Genomic DNA, 22,215 nt, shown 5'->3' on the forward strand with positions numbered 1-22,215 from the left:
CCCACCCTCAGCCATGGGTAGTACGTTATCCACACCGTATCTATGATCCAGGCTCAGTTAATATCGATGCCCTGCCAAGCTGGAGACGTATCTGTACCTAGTGTCAGCCGTGGTAGCCCTGTGTACTAAAGTTCACATGCTATACACTCCGGAATTACCTACAAATTCTGTCATGGTTCCTTCCTAGGGCACTATATATGCAAAATAAATAAAATTTCGTTATTAGAGATCCTTGCTCGTGATGCTTTTCTAAGGTCTGGCAGTGTGTGAATAATTTAATTTCAGCGTTAAAACCACCCTGAATCTAAGCTGAGTACGAAAGTGATGAGTTCTATTTTATGACTGATAAAGGGAATAAAGCAAATATCAACTCATCTTGGCTTTCATATTTTTAATCGTAGAGTGTTTAATTTCATGTTTTGATTTTTTCACTTGCAGGCTGTTAAAGTATAAATTTGATAAGTTTGACATCTGCATATGCAAGATGCCAACAAGTTGATAACGACATCAAACCAGTTAAAAGTGTGGATGAATGTGCAATACCAACAAAATCCTAAATAATATACAAGGTAGTGCACTGTTAGCTCGTGGTAGCACTCCTTGAATATCAGCTATCAACTTCTGCATGCCATGGACAGTACAGAACCAGTAATTAAATCCGATGTCACTACGTTCATCAATTTATTTTGTAAGGCTATGCATCATGTTCAGACTTTATTGATGTTTCTCTTTCTGAATACTGTTGGTATCTCCACATTATTTATAATGAAAATGATGGTTAGTTCTTTTATTTACGAAATTTCTTTATTTTTACATAAGTGAACAGCACACATTTCATCGATGATTCTGCATTTTAGGAGTATTCAACTCTGTGGCAGGTGATGTTTCTCTTCTTTCTCGGGAGATGGAGAGTTAGGATTTTATTTTACATCTCACAAAAATATTGTCGTTAGTAATATAATGTCTCACAAGTCATTTTTGTGTCCATATGCCTTTTCCTTAAATCCAGCTACAAATCACACGCTTGAGACAGGTGTTCCCCACTCCTAGTAGGATACAGCCCTCCAGTCCGAGTACCTTCAGTTCTTCTAATTCTGAAAATAAGATAAAAAATTTGTTTAGTCTCTTATAATATAAATTAAACACATATTAAGCAAGAACCTTTCGGCAAGATGACGAATACTGGAGTATTATTGACCACTTAATTTATATGACAGTTTCTCACATTTCTACTTGACGTGCTCGGTCCGAGGATTAGTTTGGTTGAGTTCTACAAGTTAGCCTACCTTGCGCAAGCCTCTAAATCTTTGAATAATTACTGCAACCTATATACATCTGAACCAGCTTACTTAACTTCATCTCCAATTCTTAGCCCTCACGCGTCTCAAATTGATGATTCTTTGATGCCTCAGAATGTGTCGAATCAACCTTCCATTCGATTAGTCAAGTCGTGACATAAACTACCTTTCCTCCTTTCTCGATTCAGTGACTGTTCATTGGTACAGTTCCCATATCTCAAAAGCTTGTCTAAATTGTTTATTTTCCACGTTTCACTTCCGTACAAGCCTGCACCCCACACGAATACCTTTAGGACATACTTCGTAACACTTAAATATCTATTAGAGTTAACATATTTTACTTCGCAAAAAACTCCTGTTGCTCATGCCTGTCTGCATTTTATATCCTCTATACCACTGTTACTATTGTCGCTGCAATAAGAAATTTCCACTACTATCCCATTCTCTCAGCATCACCTGATTAAATTCGGTTGCATCCCCTGAACCTTGTTTTACGTTTGTCGATATTGACCTTACGACTTGGCGGGGCATTATCTATTCCATGCAACCGAATGAGGCAGTCGCAGTGTTGTGCAATAGTATCATTTGTCCATGCTTTATCAGCGATGCTATCGGCAATTGCGCTATTTCTCTGGAAACGTTAGAAGAGTTTGCGTTGCACAGTTTGATCCTCTGCGACATCACGTCATATCTAGGAAGATGTCAAAGTGGCCCCTAAATATCTTTAAGTATCTAGGCAAAAAGTTTTCGGACATTGGACTTGTCGAAATGATCCAATTTGGTGTCTGCCAATATCACCTGATCTCACATCACTAGACTGCTTCCTGAGAGATTACGAAAAGGATCAGGTGTACAGAATCAATACTACAGGGCTTGAAGACACCCATTCACAGTTCCTGAAGGGGGCTTAGGTAGAAATTAAATATCTACGGTCCATTCCACTAGTGGAAACAAAACTTCCTGAATTATATTTTTACGTGTTAAAGTTAATGAAGTTTGAAGTTGTAATTAATGGCCACTGGGTTTTTACATAATAATTCTGATTATTTAGAAGTAAGGGGAGAGGACTTAAATAAATTTCTTCGATTAATGGTATCCAGGCCTAGCAAAGTAACTTTACTGCTATATGAATCTATATGCGTTTCTTCTATCGGTGTGGACGGCTATAGGAACATAGAAAGGCCAACGTAAAAATCTCGTCGACGTCTTGGCCTTGCGCCTCACTTTTCGAGGGTGGATTTGGATCCATGTTGTCAAAAACTATTCTAGTGTTACTTCATTGTGTCTAATTTATGCCTAACTGTGCATGAAATAAGAGAGGGGGGGGGGACAAAGAGAGAGTGTAGAATTTTTTTAGACGAAGTAAAATGACAAACTTAAATAATAATTCGCTTTTGCAAGGTGTGGCAGCTCCCCCAAATGTCTTGAAGCAATACGTTCTGCCAAGACCGTCAAAAATTTTATTTGCCTCAATTGGCCAACTTCTGTAGAAATACCATCATCAATTGCCATATGTAGTCAGATACATGGATATATTACGTAAATGAGGCAAACAGAAAACAACAAACATTTGCATTCACTTTTATATGTGTCTGTTCTTTCACGCTCACACATTGTAATGTAACCTTCCAGTACTGGCGGTGGTAAAACTCTACACAAGTTGGAAGATTACTGTTGCCTTGTCATGTCTTACAGCTCGTGCAAGCTACCGTCTGTAGTAAAAGGTTTCTTAAATTCGTGTGGTCCACGAAATTACTGGGTTTTAACCAATCGGTAAAAATTTGAACGCGACAGATAACGCAATATTTTTGAACCACTACAGAAGGCACTTATACAGGGCTTAATAGGCAGTATATAGCTTTTATTTGCTTTCTTGATCCAGAATTCGACTGAGGTACTGACTTTCACCTATTCTTTATGATGGAGGGAGCAAATAATCAGTCGAAGGTAGAGATTAAGTGATATTTATTCAGTACCGATGGTATTTCAACAACTAGTCGAGTTTCTCTTGCAACATACATCATTAAAACTGGTCTGTCTAGTTATTATGGTTCAGTTTAGCCAAGTAATTATGAAATGGGACGGAGACTACAAACACACAATTATGCCTAAACATTCAATTGCTATAGGTGACTTAGAACATGTTGAGGAAAGAGACTACAAGCAAAACTAGGTCAGGGTGGAAGAGTATTTCACAAGTCTTCATCAAATCAGTGGGCATTAAAATCTGATACTTTTCTTAGTGGCACGAGTTTAAACCATGTATTTTACTTAACGCAAAACATAGCCAACAAATCAAATAGTTATGGGAGAGCACAAGAAGCACCATCACTTCAGTGTTATTCAACACACGTGGCCAAGTTTCGGTAGCCAACAGAAATCCACAAAAATACGGACACGCAAGATTATTCCTTCCCTATTTTACACCCGACCGCTATACTATGATTCATCGTGTACAATACATTTAAAGACCGAAACTACAATTTATCAACGTGGCGGTTGCTTCAGCCTACCATGTGGCGCGAAACAAACTTCACAAAGAAAACACATGGAAGTTAAATAAAAATCCCCCAAAATAATACTGTAAATGAGAGAGCAGATTAAAATACATTGAATGAGTGATTTTCCGTTAAGATTTTCAGACCGAAACTACAATTTGTTAATGAGGCGATTGCTCCAACCGACCATGTGGCGCAAAAGCAAGTTCACAGAGGAAACATATGGAAAATAAATAAAATCCCCCAAAATATTACTGGTAATGAAAGATCAGATTAAAATACGTTCAATGAATGAATTTTCGTTAAGCACAGAGCAAAAAATATGACCGTGGGCTTAAGGCCCATGGTGCATGGCCTGACCAAGTAAAAAACGCAAAGTTCTACTGAAATTCGAATAAATTATGAAAATAAAATCCCTTATGGGGTTTAGAGGTAATCTCGCACCTGATTTCAACATCTGGACTTAATTACCGAGCAGATTTCAGACAATCTACTACCTTTGTTAACATTACCAAAACGAGAGGTGCGTCTCCATGTCTGTGCAGCGCCGCGACCCAGGGACAAGTGTTCGACCGGACACCTCGCCTAACCGTTGTTCGTTCAAAACGTGGTTTAGGGGATGGTTCGGCAACCTAACAGAGCCAATCCTCTGGCCATCGTGATCTCTCTGATCTGTCTTGCCCACTATCTTTGCCAAACTTGTTCACGTTTAGGGGTTGGTACTATCCTAATTCAGAACGACTCTACACATGCAATGCTACGACCTCTGACCAGAACTTTCTGCTACATCACATACTATCTCATTCATACAGTCCAAGGTCGCATACGGGAAAGGATACAAGGAAAAGTGGCAAACATGAAATAAAAGAATAAAAAAATAAATAAACACCACTTGGTCCATTCTCTTTTGTTTGTCATACACGGAATTCGTTTCTGCAGAATAAAAACACGTAAAACTTCCTTGTGTCTGACTCAAGTTGCCTCTTGATATTAGTATTTCGATATAAACTTAACAACTGAAGAAAAAAGTTTAGTAGTCGTTACGCAATGTACTGTACAGCCGCATTCTGTGAGCATCTGTCGAAAACCTGAATAATCACCTTTTGCAGCGCGGACTGCTGCGAGACATGCGGGAACAGTCAGTGAGGATCTGGAAGGCACTGCCAGGGAAGTGGGGTCATGCCGACTCTAGTGCCGTGACCAGATGATCTAAAGACTCAGATAAGGATAAAAAAATGATTCAAATAGCTCTAAGCACTATGGGACTTAACAACCGAGGTCATCAGTCCTCTAGACATAGAACTACTGCCTGTCGCCTATTTTCGACAAGGGTCTTATTGGCCGAAAGCTTATATTGTAACAGTCTTTTCGTTGTGACGAAATTTCAATTTTTAATTTTTTCGGTGGTTGGCACGGAATCTCCTCTCTTCCTAGGTATTACATGTTGCGGAAAATGCGTTGATAAGGGTTGAAAGAGGTTCAGCGCAGAGTGGCACGGCCGTTGTAATGGTACGTTCGTGTGTGGCTTGTTTGGACTGCGTTTCTTGTTTACGATTGCTATTGAAGCACGCACATGATCGCCGGAACACTGCTGCTCACCTATAAACACTCTTACATTCTGCGCAGTTCCGTGATGATCTGATCCATTCTGAGTTGCTCTGCGCTGAGCTTTTATGCGTGTTGTGATGCTGCGTGGTACACCGCACCCAGCGTGGACGTGGCTTTATAACATTTGCAACCGACGTCCTCTATTGTTTATTGGATATAATCCAATCTGTGTCTCCTGCCACAGTGTTTACCTTCTACAGGTCCCTCTAGTACGATTTCCTCATGTCTTAAAACTTCCTATCATACTCTCCCCTATATTTGTCAATGTTCCCCATGTGTTCCTCTGTACGCTCATTCTGCAGAGAACCTCACCTCCTCATTTCCTACCACTCCACCTAATTTTCAACACCCTTCTATAGCACCTCATCCCAAACGCTTCCTTTTTCTTCTGATATGGTTTTCTCACAGTCCATTATTCACTACCATACTATTCTGTGCCTCCGACGTATGTTATCGAAACTTTCAAACTGAGGCCTCTGATACTAGTAGACTTCTCTTATCCAGGAATTCCCTCTTTGCTTTCCTTTATATCAAGCTCGTCTCGCCTGTCAGGAGCTATTTCGCTTCCAAGGTAGCATAATCCCTTCATTTCGCCTACTTCCTGGTCTCAGGTTTGACAGAAGTTCTTTGCTAATCTCATTTCTGCTACACCTCAATACTTCCGTGTTTCTTTCGTTTATATTCATACCATATTTTTGCCAACTAGACCCTTCATTCCATTCGAAAGACCCTGTAATTGATCCTCTCTTTCAATGTGGGTAACAGTGGTGTCAGCCTACTAATGTTTTCAAAGTGATATTGGCATAATTTTCACTTATCTGGGTCTCGATATTTCAGTTGCATGTCTCTTCATAAAATAAGCTGGCATACGCAGAGGCGTCCAATCTACCTTTCTCAGACGTTGCGCGATCATCACTTGAACATCAGAATATCTAAAACAACAACCAGGAGATTTTATTTACGAGAATTCACAATCAGATGACACTTGTAAAAATTAAGGTATCAAAATGTTTCTAGCAGCGTACGGCGCGAACGAGATATCACAAAGTACCGGGTGATCAAAAGGTCAGTATAAATTTGAAAACTGAATAAATCATGGAATAATGTAGATACGGAGGTAGAAATTGACACACATGCTTAGGGTTTTATTAGAACCAAAAAAATGTTCACAAAATGTCCGACAGATGGCGCTTCATCTGATCAGAATAGCAATAATTACCATAACAAAGTAATACAAAGCAAAAGATGATGTTCTTTACAGGAAATGGTCAATATGTCCACCAGCATTCCTCAACAATAGCTGTAGTCGAGAAATAATGTTGCGAACAGCACTGTAAAGCATGTCCGGAGTTATGGGGAAGCTTTGGCATCGTTTGTTGTCTTTCAGCATCCCTAGAGATGTCGGTCGGTCACGATACACTTGCGACTTCAGGTAACCCCAAAGCCAATAATCGCACGGACTGCGGTCTGGGACCTGGGCGGCCAAGCATGACGCAAGTGGCGGCTGAGCACACGATCATCACCAAACGACGGGCGCAAGAGATCTTTCACGCGTCTAGAAATTTCATGATTTACACTGCACGCAGACAGCTGGGCTACACTAGTTCCAACCCGGGCAGTACGAGGTGATGGCAGGAAGGGCATCCAGCCACCCCCTCAAATGAACCCTGCGAAATCCGATTGTAACCGTGCCGACCCTGCGAAAACTGCGGGACAAGGCAGAAAAAAAATAATAATTGAAATATAGAGATATGTAAACAGGAAGAAGACAGCACTGCTGTCGGCAACGCCTATGTAAGGTACCAAGTTTCTAGAACAGCTGGCAGATCGGTTACTGCTGCTAAAATGGCACGTTATCAAGATTTAAGTGAGTTTGAACGTGGTGTTGCAGTCGGCGCACGAGAGATGGCCCACGGCCTCTCTGAGGTATCGATGAAGTGGGGGCTTTCCTGTACGACTACGCCACGACTGTACCGTGAATATCAGGAATTTGGTAAAACATCAAATCTCCGACACTGGTGCGGCCAGAGAAAGATCCTGCAAGAACGGAACCAACCGTGACAGAAGAGAAACGTTTAACGTGACAGACATGCAACCCTTCGGCAAATTGCTACAGAAGGCAATGCTGGGCAATCAACAAGTGTCAGCGTGTAAACCATTCAAAAAACATCATCGATATGGGCTTTCGCAGTCGAAGGCCCTCTCGCATACCCTTGATGAGTGCACCACATGAAGTTTTACACCTTGCTTGGGCCCGTAAACACCGACATTAGACTGGAAACATGTTGCCTGGTCGGACGAATCTCGTTTCAAACTATGTGAACGGATGGATGTGTATGGGTATGGAGACCACTTCATGAATCCATGGACCCTGCATGTCAGTAGGGGACTGTTCAAGCTGATGGAGGCTCTGTATCGGTGAGGCGCGTGGGCAGTAGTGTGATACGAAACCCCTGATACCTCTAGACACGACTCTGACAGGTGACTCTAATGTAAGCAACCTGTCTGATCATCTGCATCCGTTTATGTCCACTGTGCATTACGAGGGACTTGGGCAAGTCCAGTAGGACAATATGACACCCCACACGGTCAGAATTGCTATAGAGTAGCTCAAAGAACATTTTTCTGAGTTTAAACACTTCCACTGATCACCAAACTCCCCAGACTTGAACATTACTGAGCATGTCTGGGATGCATTGCAACGTGCTTGTACGGATTTATGGACAGCCCTGTAGGACTGACGGTGTCAGTTCTCTGGGGACATCTAACGTTCCGCCTGGTGTGATCATTATCCTATGCTGAGTGCGGAGAAGATTGCTTAATTGCAAGTGGAGCAGATCGCTTGTCTGTTGAGACACTCTTTCCGGTCTAATGAGCTGGCCGCTGTCGCCCAGCGGTTCTAGGTGCTTCAGTCCGGAACTGCGCTGCTGCTATGGTCGCAGGTTCGAATCCTGCCTCGGGCATGGATGTGTGTGATGTCCTTATGTTAGCTAGGTTTAAGTAGTTCTAAGTCTAGGGGCTGATGACCTCATCAGACCCATAGTGCTTAGAGCCATCTGAACCATCAGTTTCTAATGAACTCTTATTTCAAGGGCGCAGGGTCCATGTTTCCCATAAGTTGCTCACCAGTGTGAAAGCTACAACTGAGGAGGATTCATTGGTACATAATGATGCTGAGAAAAAGTTGTAATATTCTGTGAATCTGAGAACCTCCAAATAATTAGTGAGTGTGAAACAATTTGTGTTGAACGATGTTTCAGGTGTTACACAAAGTTTTTTTGGGCTATTTACGACTGATGAGCTTGTTAATGGACAATTTATCCCAATGGCTTTTTCTTTGTTGAACGATAAGAAAATTTTACCCTATCAGCAGTAGTTGATAAATGTAGTAATCTATGTCTAAAATTATCTCTGTCAACAATGTTTTCATATTTTGAAGAAAGCGTAATGGAAGGTGCAAGTTAAATGGATGTAAAAATTCAAGGTTGTTAATTTCATCTGACACAGAGCTGGTGGCGTAAGGTACAAATGTTGGGACTTGCACACGACTACTATCCCAGAAATGAAATCGGCAAGTTTCTGTCTTATGTATTTTGTTTGCCACGCTGGATCCTGATATGGTTGGTCAGTGTTTTACTTGAGCGATACCTGTTGAGAAAACTTACAGGGGTTCTCTGACTACTTACTTCACTGCACGACAAAACGAAAGGATCACTCTTTCGAAAGCCCGTAACTGCCTGCCGTTGTGACGCACAAGTTTTAAATTTGGCTCAAAGCCGTCTAAAACATAACGGCCTTGGCGCAGTGGATGCACTGGTCCCCTTGAGATGATCGAAGATAAGCGCTGTAGGGCGTGGTCGGCACTTGGATGGGTGACCATCCAGGCCGCCATGCGCTGTTACCATTTTTCGGGGTGTACTCAGCCTCGTGATGCCAACTGAGGAGCTACTAGACCGAATAGTAGCGGCTTCGGTCAAGAGTACCATCATAACGGCCGGGAGAGCGGTGTGCTGACCCCACGTCCCTCCTATCCGCATCCACTGAGGATGACACGGCGATCGGATGGTCCCGGTAGGCCACTCGTGGCCTGAAAATGGAGATAGAGTCCTGTCTACAACTTACCTCTGTAACGGCGCAAAAGCGTGGCCCCCTTCGACGCTACCCCTGGGTTCGGCGATGTTTCGAACAGCAGCGAAATCGACAGATCCGAAAAATGCCCACGACACAAAAGTTCTTGTGAACTGTAAGGTATTTTAGTCTATACTGGCACCAAATTTCACAAAAACTTTGTCATACGCAACCGTGGAGGTGTCACACGATGAGTAAGTCGTCACATCCCCTCTCACCTACGTTTCACCCCTTCTTAGTATTTTTGCTCTCATGTACAGGTTGTAACCCCTAGGGGCCTTTCAAAACCATTCGGCAAAACTTGAACGAGGTCCGTAGCGCCAAAGGGTACTTACGGTTTTTCAACCCTCCTGTTTTCCGCCGTCTGTGACATGGTTACGCGGGAGCACAATATTAACATGTACGTGTGCAAAACGGCAAAGGGCCTTTCCAAGACTCCACAGTACGGCAACATGCTCGGTGCCACCCATGCAACTTTGTTGAGCATGTTACAAACATAGCTTCAGAAATTTCGACACCAAATCAGCCTGTTGGCTGCTTTATTGCTTGAAGTTTAGGAAACCCCTTTGACACCGCTTTGATGCGCTTTGCTTACCTATACGCACTCGAGCAACCGCCAGGCTTAAATAGTACCGAAGTTCATGACAGGTACATTTCTAACATGCTCAACAAAGTTGCGTTGGTGCCACGGAGGACATCACTGTACTGGAGGTCTCAGAAAGGCCCTTTGCCGTTTTGCATACGGTCATGTTGAAGTCACAGACGGCGGGAAACAAGAGGGTTGTAAAAGCATAAGTACCCTTAGATACTTCTGACATGTTCGCATATCGTCGAATGGTTATGGGCGGTCGCTGCTGGTAGCAACTTGTACAAGAGAGCCAAAAATGTGGTGACATCAAGTCCAATGGGGATTGCAGCTCCACAATGTCCTTAGAGAAAGATTGAAACGCCTAAGGGTGTCAGGAGTGTCGAAGGTTGTCAAGAACATCATATTGTCCATCTCGCTGCGAACTGTCGGTTTCTGTGGGAATAAACACCCCAGAGGAAGGTGTGGTTTAATCGCTGACCTTTATCCTACCCCTGAGGCATTTTGAAGGGGCCTGGGTTCGATTCTCGGCTGGGACGGAGATTTTCTCCGTTCAGGGACTGGGTGTTGTGGTGTTCTCATTATCATTTCATCATCATCAGTGGAAGGCACCGGGAAACCACCACTGGAATAACTTCCCTCGACGCTCATACGGTGGACTTCTCTGACGAGGCTTCCCCCATGACAAGACCTGCCGTAAGGCAGAACACAAAAAGTTAAACTGAGGCATTTTAGGGTTGGTGTGTCTGAAACGTTTACCTTGGTCATTCATAAGAAAACAACGTGATTTCAACACTGGGGAGGGAGGGAAGGTTGAAATATGGGTAAATGGGGCTATGACGACCTTCTCATTCTGTGGCATTGGCTGGAATTTTGATGAAATTTAGTGCCAAGCTGACATCATTAACCCACCTAACAGCTCAGATGAACTTCTGAAATATGGTTTTCTTTTTGTATGCGTTGAGAGCTGGTTGTCGTCGATCCCTAGGGTGACGTCTCAGGCCACCACGCTTTTTCATTACAACCAGAGAAGGTTGCGGGCACCTTTGAGCCAAATTACAATATTGTGCATTGCAATGGGAGCAGTTAAAGGGTTTTGAAAAAGTGATCCTTCAATGTTTTTTGCGCAGTGCGAATACTTATATAGACAAAACGCACTTTTTCTTCCATCCATGTGGACAGAACTAAGTTGGAATAGAGAGAAACCGTCGATGCTTGCGATAGGTTCCACAGCAAAGGCAATACTCAGCTATACTCCTGTAGCCCTGTTACATAACATTTCTTGAGGTACTCCGGCAAATTCAACTCGACACCAAAATTGCAATAAATTCCTCAAAAAGAAACAAAGGAAGTTCTTGTCAGGATTGAAAATTTATGAAGCAACACATAGCAAACTTCAAAGATGAAAAAATTACAAGAATACAGTATGTGAAATTTCTTTCCTATAAGATCATGCCTGAGACAGTTCACCTCCTCGTATCCCACCCTGAGTAATGCCAAACGATCTTGTGCAGAAACCACTAATTCATATTTAAGCAACAAGAGGGAAATCAAAATTGTTTTCCCTTATTATTTGCAACAACGGCCTTGCCGCAGTGGATACACCGGTTCCTGTGATATCACCGAAGTTAAGCGCTGTCGCGCGTGGTCGGCACTTGGAAGGGTGACGATAAAGGCCGGTATGTGTGTGTTTGTGTGCGTGTGTGAAATCTTATGGGACTTAACTGCTAAGGCCATCAGTCCCTAAGCTTACGCACAGTCCATGACTGCAGCGTCTGAGACCGCTCGGCTAATCCCGCGCGGTCCGCCATGCGCTGTTGCTATTCTTTCGGGGTGCACTCAGCCTCGTGATGCCAATTGAGGAGCTACTCGGCCGAACAGTAGCGGCTTCGGTCAAGGAAAACTATCATAACGAACGGGAGAGCCGTGTGCTGACCCCACGCCCCTCCTAACCGCATCCGCCACTGAGGATGAAACGGCGGTCGAATGGTCCCTGTAGGCCGCTCATGACCTGAAGACGGAGTACTTTTTTTTATTACTTATAACAGCAAAATGTTTCACAGCTTCGACTAGAAGTGAGTAAGTTACTATCTGCTTCGAACGGGAGGTTTTAGTGTATAGCTTTTTTTTTATGAGCCCAGTCGGTGAAATGCCCAGTTCGCGTGATTCTTAATAATAAGACAGTCCCCGCAGACTGTTAACACAGGCCGGTACTTACCGGACTCAGCTGAACCGTCTTCACACAGGCTCCATTTACGTCGATTGTTCCATCTTGGCACCTGTCAGGCAATTCGATGTTCTTGCGCCTCTCAAACAAGTACGTCCGCCCGTGTGCCCTCCTGAGCGTGGTGGACTTGACAGGGGGCTCCATCGCAAACATCGCAGCGTGGAGGACGAGAAACACCGACAGCGCTCGCAACCACATCCTCGCCGCGTCAGGACGGAATGATGGCGCAACACGCGGAAAGCTCGCCTTTATATCCGCAGCTGACCCCAGAGACTGAGTGTGGGCGGCTAATAACGCAAAAGGGAACCCACGACAGCAGGAAACGTCGCCTGGTGGATCGTTGCCAGTCTCAGCTGCGCTGATTCAATTACGCACGCATTGAAATAGCCGATTACAGCGGGGGAATCACTCGGGATGGAGGCAAATGGAAACAGCGACAAAGCCACGCCCTGCTTCTCTCCCTTTGTACTGCCGATCTTCCTCACGTTATCCTCTATGTCTGCACACTGTAACGATATTTTATGATCTAAAGATGATTGCTAGCGCATTCGAAAGCGGTTATATCACCTCGTAGTGTACATAATTAAAGTTTGTATGATTGCTGTGGCTGTAAGTTAAATTTATGCTGTTACTTGCACTAAAAGAAAAGCCTTTCTTAACAGTTAGACGCGAGAACAGATCTTTTTTTAATTTCGAAGGTCGTACATAACACAGAACGAAGCCAGTGAATATTTGTACACTCGTGTTCAGGAAAAACAGAACACCTTGAAGGACTAGAGATAGGTTCATACGCATAGGACACGTACATCAGTGTGTCCAGCAGAAATGATTATCATTTCAGTCATCTCGGTTCAGCATGTGTTTTGTTGCCTAGTAGACAGACCAGTCGCTATAGCCGAGCGGTTATAGACGCTTCAATCAGGAACCGCTCTGCTGCTACTGTCGCAGGTTCGAATCCTGTCACGGGCGTGGATGTGTGTGATGTCCTTAGGTTAGTTAGGTTTAATTAGTTCTAAGTCTAGGGGACTGATGACCTCAGATGTTAAGTCCCATAGACCTCAGAGCCATTTGAACTATTTGAACCTAGCAGACACAGGGTCATTTGTGGACCTGATAACTTGTCCTATGCGTGATGGCATCGACACTTAAAAGGGCGAACGGCGTACTGTAATATAGCCGTCCATGGTGCATTCACCTGCTTCCAAAGTTCATCTGTGGTGGTTGGCACTGGGTCACACCACAGTACTCACCGTTTCACCGTATGCCACACATTTTCGACTTCCCAAAGCCTGGGGATGTGGCAAGCCACGGCAAAAGGCTGGCATCCTGTGACACCAAGAGGGCACGTTATCGTGCAGGAAAATGTGGTCGTGCATTGTCTGGCTGAAAAATGGTGTCTGGTGTGCTGTGCAGAAATAGTATGGTTACAGGCCGCAGGATGTCATTCACATAGGTCACTTGTAGTCGTTCCCAACAGCAACCCACACCGTAATAGGCCTCGAATTGGGACTGTGTGCCTTGTGCGAATGCAGTCACTGTGATGCTGCTTCCCGTGTGTGCCTTGAACCAAGATCCAGCCATCATTTTCCAAACAGAACCTCGATTCGTCCGAAACCACTATCTGATGCCATTCATGTCCCCAGTGACGCCATTCCATACACCGTTGCCTTCTAGCATGTTTCTGCACATTCGTCAATGATTGACGAAGAAGTAGACGACGCGCGCGTAACCCATGCCGTAATAAATGGCACCCCTGGTAGTTTACGATGTGTTACACTGTTCCACAGTTTGCACCATAGCCGAGTACGACGCAGATCTACCCTGAAATATCATTCGGATGAGGTGTTGATCGTCTGGTGGGGTGGTGTAGGTGGCGCGACCTGACCCTTCTCGCCGTCTCCTGTGGCGTTCCATGAACCATCCTCCACGCACCCGTTGTATTACCGAAACACTTCGCCCCACTTAGCAGCAATTGATTGGATGGCTGCATCACGACACGACACTACCAAGTTTTCTGTCAAACTCGCTGATTTGCCCTTACGGTAAGCGCGTACATCTGCGAGGTGTATGCTGTACGTGTGCTGAAGTCATACTGACCCTTACCTTCGGTTTATAGCGACAACGGCAGCCGCAGGCATATTTTGCCGGTAGGTAGTTAGGTGCCCCGATATCGATATTGCCCTGCGGGCTGACATGGTTCAAATACTAGCTATTTCCGTAGAACGTACTAATATACCATGTCCTCTCTCTAGTCGTACAAGGTGTCCTGTTTTTCCTGAACATGAGTTACTCCGTCGCATACTTTGATTTGAATTCTAATATCAAGCATCGCTGTTGTTGTTGTTGTGGTCTTCAGTCCTGAGACTGATTTGATGCAGCTCTCTCCATGCTACTCTACCCTGTGCAAGCTTCTTCATCTCCCAGTACCTACTGCAACGTACATCCTTCTGAATCTGCTTAGTGTAGTCATCTCTTGGCCTCCCTCCACGATTTTCACCCTCCACGCTGCCCTCCAATACTAAATTGTTGATCACTTGATGCCGCAGAACATGTCCTACCAACCGATCCCTTCTTCTGGTCAAGTTGTGCCACAAACTTCTCTTCTCCCCAATCCTATTCAATGCTTCCTCATTAGTTATGTGATCTACCCATCTAATCTTCAGCATTCTTCTGTAGCACCACATTTCAAATGCTTCTATTCTCTTCTCGTCCAAACTATTTATCGTCCATGTTTCACTTCCATACATGGCTACACTCCATACAAATACTTTCAGAAATGACTTCCTGACACTTAAATCTATACTCGATGTTAACAAATTTCTCTTCTTCAGAAACGCTTTCCTTGCCATTGCCAGTCTACGTTTTATATCCTATCTACTTCGACCATCATCAGTTATTTTTCTCCCCAAATAGCAAAACTCTTTTACTACTTTAAGTGTCTCATTTCCTAATCTAATTCCCTGAGCATCACCCGACTTAATTCGACTACATTCCATTATCCTCGTTTTGCTTTTGTTTGATGTTCATCTTGTATCTTCCTTTCAAGACACTATCCATTCCCTTCAACTGCTCTTGCAAGTCCATTGCTGTCTCCGACAGAATTACGATGTCATCGACGAACCTCAAAGTTTTTATTTCTTCTCCATGGATTTTAATACCTACTCCGAATTTTTCTTTTGTTTCCTTTACTGCTTGCTCAATATACAGATTGAATAACATCGGGGAGAGACTACAACCCTGTCTCACTCCCTTCCCAACCACTGCTTCCCTCGACTCTTATGACTGCAATCTGGTTTCGGTACAAATTGTAAATAGCCTTTCGCTCCCTGTATTTTACCTCTGCCACCTCCAGAATTTGAAAGAGAGTACTCCAGTCAACACTGTCAAAAGCCTTCTCTAAGTCTATAAATGCTAGAAACGTAGGTTCGCCCTTCCTGAATCTAGCTTCTAAGATAAGTCGTAGGGTCAGTATTGCCTAACGTGTTCCAACATTTCTACGGAATCCAAACTGATATTTTCCGAGGTCAGCTTCTACTAGTTTTTCCATTCGTCTGTAAAGAATTCGCGTTAGTATTTTGCAGCTGTGACTTATTAAACTGATAGTTCGGTAATTTTCACATCTGTCAACACCTGCTTTCTTTGGGATTGGAATTATTATATTCTTCTTGTAGTCTGCGGGTATTTCACCTGTTTCATACATCTTGTTCACCAGATGGTAGAGTTTTGTCAGGACTGGCTCTCCCAAGGCCGTCAGTAGTTCCAATGGAATGTTGTCTACTCCGGGGGCCTTTTTTCGACTCAGGTCTTTCAGTGCTCTGTCAAACTCTTCACGCAGTATCGTATCTCCCATTTCATCTTCATCTACATCTACATCCTCTTCCATTTCCATAATATTGTCCTCAAGTACATTGCCCTTGTATAGACCCTCTAGCATCGCTAGGAGAGTGTAAACCAATTTTATTATTATTATTATTATTGTGCTTTTACAGCCTCATTGGACCACTTCAGTCAATTTCTTTACGGTCTACGTAAGATTTCTCATTGTTTTGTCCTTCTTGGCTTTCCAGTATTTCTTCATTCTATCCGATCTTTGTTTTCGTTCCTCTTCTGAAAATACCCTTTTAGTTGTTTCTCTTTTATCAATTTTTGGCAAGAATCTAATATTTCTTTTTTTTTAATTTATTTACTTGTTTTGATTTGGTTTTCAAGTCCTCCAGGGTTATGTCTAGTTCTTTCATGTCTTCTTTTATTTCCTTTATGCAGACAGGTTATTGTTTTTGTTTCCAGAGTTTCTCCAAAATTTAGCGTATTAATCTGTCTTCAGGTGTTCTCAATAGATGGCCAAAAAATGATATTCTCTTCTTTCTCATGGTATCCGTTACTGGTTCTATCTCCTGATATACTACTGCATTTGGGACAATACGCCATTCCCCTGCTTTTTGGTACTTTTTATTGATGCATGTCCTTATTATTCTTCTTTCTATTTTTAGAATTTTGTCTGTGTTGTTGTTTTGATTTAGCTTAAACAGAGTTTCACTACCATAGGTTATTTCTGGTTCGACAACAGTCTTGTAATATTTTATTTTGTATTTATTGACAAACATTTTTGTTGTATGTGTTTCTGGATAATTTTTGGGCTCTTGATAATTTATTAGTTCTCTCTGTCCAGGACATTTTTTCATTTAAGTGATAGGTTATATTTTCTCAAAGGTACTTAAATTGTTTTACAATTTCTATATCAGTCCCACACATCTGTACACTATTTATTACAAGGGGGTCTGTTGCCATTATTTTTGTTTTTTCAAAGGAAATTGTTAATCCTACTTTTCCTGCAATATTTTGGAGATTTGTGAGTTGATCCCTAGCCTCTTCAATGTTGTTGGCTAGTAGTGCCAGATCATCTGCAAATCCCAAACAATTTAGGCTAATTTTGTCTTTATTGTACCCAATTTTTATATTTTTTTAATTTTCTTTATACCAGTCTCTCATTAAATATTCCAGAGTACAGTTGAACAGAAGGGGTGATAATACATCACCTTTTCTTAGTCCTGTTTTAATTGTGAAGGGTTCAGACATTTCACTTCTGAACTTCACCTTTGATTTAGTATTTGTTAAAGTTAAGCTTATCATCTTCACTAGTTTAGGATGTAATCCAAGATTTTGTAGTATTTTCAACATAGAAGGTCTGTGAATACTATCATATGCCTTTTTAAAGTCCACGAAAGTTATAATCATTTGTTTCTGTCTTCTTTTGTAAATATCCATTACCAATTTTAGTGTTATGATTTGTTCCGGACAGCTGCGCCATGGTCGAAATCCTCCTTGGTAATCCCCTAATTCTTTTTCCAGATCACCTTTGCTTCGATTATAAATTATTCTAGAAAATATTTTATATGTACAATCCAAGAGAGAGATTCCTCTATAGTTGTCCAAATTAGTTCTATCTCCTTTCTTGTGTAGAGTGTGTTACTGCTGTTGTCCAACGTTCCGGCAATGTTTCATCATTCCACATTTTAATTAAACTTTGGTGAAGTGATTCTTTACTTGATTTTTCCACAGCTCTGCAAATGTTTGGTCTTCGCCACTAGCTTTATAATTTTTCTATTCTGTAATGGCTTGATTTACTTCATTAATGTTTTGTGGACCAATGTATTCTGTTGAAGTTTTAATGGGCGTTTCTGTGTTTATATGAAGCCGTTCTTTTGGTTTTTCACCATTCAGTAGTTCATCGAATGCATCTGCTAGAATTTGGGCATTATCTTTATTGTTGTGTGCTATTTTTCCGGTTGTATCTTTTAGCATGAGTGTTGGTGGTTCATATTTTTGAAGTTGTTTACTAAATATTTTATAATAATCCCTTGAATTTGTCTTTTTATGATCTATTTCTATTTGTTGAATAATGCTCTTTTGATATTGTCTTTTAGTACTTCTGATTGTTTTTTGAGTTAGTTTTCTTTGTTTAGTCAATTCTCCATGTGATTTCTCTGTTTTCTGACTTTGATAATTTAACCATGCTTGGGGTCTATTTTCAAATGCTTTATGGCATTCCTCATTCCACCATAGATGCTTTTTCCATGGGTTTGGTGGGGCAATTTTTTCGGCTATTTCTTTTAGTTTCGGGACTATCTCTTCTAATTTATCAGTTTTCTCAATTTTTTGAGTTAATTCTTTATATTGATCATTGTTTATTAGTTTATGAGGGTCATATATTTTTCTCATTTTAGATTTCGATTTTGGTTTCTTTGCAGGTGTGAATTTACATTTTATTTTCACCATGTAATGGTCTGACCCCATGTCTATTCCTCTAAGTACTTTAACATTTAGGATTTCTTTATGGTAATTTTTGTCCATACAGACGTGATCTAATCGCCATTCCCCCTTTTTCCAATCTGGGTGTTTCCATGTCTTTAGTTTATTGGGTTTTCTCATAAAGTAGGTCGATCTTGATATCATGTTATGGTTTCTACAAAATTCTACTAATCTTATACCATTTTTATTGGTTCGTTTTTGAGCCAGCCATTTTTCTATTATGTCTCTGTATCTCTTTTCATTGCCCAGTTGTGCATTGAAATCACCTATTAAAATTTTACTATGATTTTTTTTATATTTGTCACTGTTTGATCTAGTAGGTCCCAGAATTCATCCGTCTCTTCTCTGGTTTTTCTCCTATTGTTTTTATCATTTGTGGGAGCATGGGCGTTAATTATTGTATAGATTTTATTTAATGCTTTTACTGTCAGCGTCGAGAGCCTAGGAGATTGGACCTGGAAATCTGTTATCGAATCAATTATTTTTAAGTTGACTATGAATCCCGTACCAAATTGTGGACAATTTTTAATCACTCTTTCTCTCGGGATGCCTTTGTATATTCTATAACCTTGGGATTCCATGGGCACCTGGTCCGAATTCCTCATCTCTTGTAGTCCTGCTATTAGGATCCCTTGTTTGTCTAGTTCATCAGTTAGAATATTCAATTTTCCTCCTTGTGCCAGGGAGTTAATGTTAAATGTTGCTAAATAATTTATTTGTTTCATTTTTAATTTCTGTTTCGGTCTTTGGTCTGTCTTGGGTATTTCTAGATGCTCCGACTCATCCAACTTATCTTTTAAGTGACTGCCCACCATATCCGAGTGCAGTCTTCCTTGGGTAGTGCCAAGTGGTGGAGATTTTCTTAAAAGATTTCCGTCCATATTTGACTATCGAAGGCATTGAGCCTTGGATGGAGCAAGCTCCGAATTACAACTATGGTTGTGAACCACAGAGGTTGAGTGTTCGGTCCGCGAGAGCTACTTTATTTCACTCAAGCCGGTGAGGACACCCCTATCCGCCACCCGGGGACGCGCCACGTAAGAGTATCACCTCTCCGCCTGCTACGACACCGTAGTACGTTCGTGGTAAACCCATTTTATTAACACAATATAAATGTTTCTCATACATCATTTCTTCAGTCAAACTGTCAGGCAATATGTCACACACTTTGATGAACAGAAACTTGATACTTGTCCTCGTAAAGTTTTAACTGAGATAGTGCAGACGAATATCTAGAATATCTATATCTTTTGTCCTTGGATGATGGCAGTCCGTAGAAGTCAGCTTTACTGAGCTTTGATTGTCGCAGTATATGACTGGTGCATTATTTCTTCGTTAACCGAGTTCAGTTTGTAGCTATTGAACTACGCTCATGCTCATATATTAAGGATAATGCTGATATATGGCGAAACAACGCTCTGGTATGACGTTTGTGGGTTTAAATCACCTCGGGGTATGACCATGCGGTGCATTTGACCTGCGGTCCTCGCACGGTAGCGCTGGCAGCAGTCCACATACGCAGAGGTGTGTTGGTGCATGCCAGAATACGGAGCAGCGAGTAAGTGTGCAGACGTTTCCAGACGTGCTAATGGTGACTGTGTGTTGAAAATGGCTCAAAGAACACATATTTATGACGTTATGAGGGGTAAAATACTAGGGATACTGGAGACTGGTCAAAAACAGCAGATCGGAGTATGGTCCCTACATGTGCCACAAACTATGATCTCAAGATTATGGCAACGATTGGAGCAGACACGAAACGTGTCCAGGCGCTACAGTGCGGGACATCCACAGTGTACAACACCACAAGAAGACCGATATCTCACCATCAGTGCGCAGACGTCCACGGAGTACTACAGGTAGGGTTGCTCAGGACCTTACCACAGCCACTGGAATAGTTGTCTCCAGACACATAGTCTGTAGATGACTAAACAGATATGGTTTATTCGCCCAGAGACGTACAAGGTGCATTCCACTGACCACTCGTCACAAGAGAGCCCGTAAAGCCTGGTGTCAAGAACACAGTACATGGTCATTGGAACGGTGGTCCCTGGTTATGTTCACGGACTAGTCCAGGTATAGTCTGAACAGTGATTCTCGCCGGGTTTTCATCTGACGTGAACCAGAAACCAGATACCATCCCCTTAATGTCCTTGCAAGGGACCTGTATGGATGTGGTGCTTTGATGGTGTGGGGTTGGATTATGATTGGTGCACGTACGCCTCTGCATGTCTTTGACAGAGGAACTTTAACAGGTCAGGCGTATTGGGAGGTCATTTAGCACCAGTATGTCCGCCTTTTCATGGGTGCTGTGGCTCCCACCTTCCTCCTGATGGATGATAACGCACGGCACCACTCATCTACCATCGTGGAGGAGTACTTTAAAACAGGCGTATGGAGTGGCCTGCCTGTTCTCCAGACCTAAACCCCATCGAGCAGGTCTGGGATACTCTCGGTCGACGTATTGCTGCACTTCTGCAAACCCCTACGACTCTTCAGGACGACCACCTTATCCAGAGTATGCCGACACGTTCTGCGACCTGTGTACGTGTGCATGGTGATTATATCTCATATTGACGCCAGGGTACATGCGCAGGAAATAGTGGCGTTTTGTAGCACATGCGTTTACGGACGGTTTTCTCAACTTATCCCCCGTACCGTGGACTTACAGGTCTGTGTCGTGTGTGTTCCCTATGTGCCTATGCTATTAGCGCCAGTTTTGTGTAGTGCCACGTTGTGTGGCACAACGTTCTGCATGAGCATGAGTTTAGATAGCTTATCTGAACTGCTGTCGCTATCACCATGTATCCCGCCTCTCCCGTACAGAGCGCTACAGTTTGCTGTTTGGACGTATTACCGCCTTTCTGGTAACAGAAAAAAATAAACATATGCAGTACATGACCTCCTACGCAGAGTGTTCCGCTAATAGTTTGAAAAAATGTAACACCAAATAATAAATGCTCCACTGAACATTTTGATGTAGGGAACCTGGGATCGGAGATGTGGAAGTAAACTTGTCTCCGATTCGTGTATCATTACTGTTTTCCAGCGTATTTACAATTAACATGTGTACAGGTTTATGTGTACTGTAATATTTATTTACCTGTATGTTCTTTATTTCCTGCAAGGAAACAAGGATATAGAAGGACGACGAGCCTCATTACTAAGAAGTTCTGACGCAGGCCGTTTGAATGGCCACCTGATCTAGAGGTTGGTACAAAGAGTTCTATCTGAGTTGTTGGACAACATGCCCTTGGGCACGCATCTCGTGATCGTGCGGTAGCGTTCTCGCTTCCGACGCCCGGGTTCCCGGGTTCGATTCCCGGCGGTGTCAGAGATTTTCTTTGCCTCGTGATGGCTGGGTGTTGTGTGATGTCCTTAGGTTAGTTAGGTTTAAGTAGTTCTAAGTTCTAGGGGACTGATGACCATACATGTTAAGTCCCATAGTGCTCAGAGCTATTTTTTGAACATGCCCTTGGCCGTTCATGAGAGTCTGGATGTCCGGAATGCTATATATCCTGGTCATTGACTGGCGAGGGCCTCCTATTCCACGGCCTGCTG

General features: G+C 42.6%; 1 long non-coding RNA gene across 1 annotated transcript; it reads right to left on the reverse strand.

Moving 5' to 3' along the window:
- Positions 1-772: 772 nt before the first annotated feature.
- LOC126285004 (uncharacterized) lies at positions 773-12,565 on the reverse strand. The gene is made up of 2 exons (XR_007551591.1): positions 12,337-12,565; positions 773-1,094 (listed from the first exon to the last, which is right to left on the reverse strand). It is a non-coding gene; the product is annotated as an uncharacterized LOC126285004 (long non-coding RNA).
- Between the last annotated feature and the right edge of the window lie 9,650 nt (positions 12,566-22,215).

Source organism: Schistocerca gregaria, chromosome 1 (assembly GCF_023897955.1).
Source record: "Schistocerca gregaria isolate iqSchGreg1 chromosome 1, iqSchGreg1.2, whole genome shotgun sequence".
Taxonomy (NCBI): domain Eukaryota; kingdom Metazoa; phylum Arthropoda; class Insecta; order Orthoptera; family Acrididae; genus Schistocerca; species Schistocerca gregaria.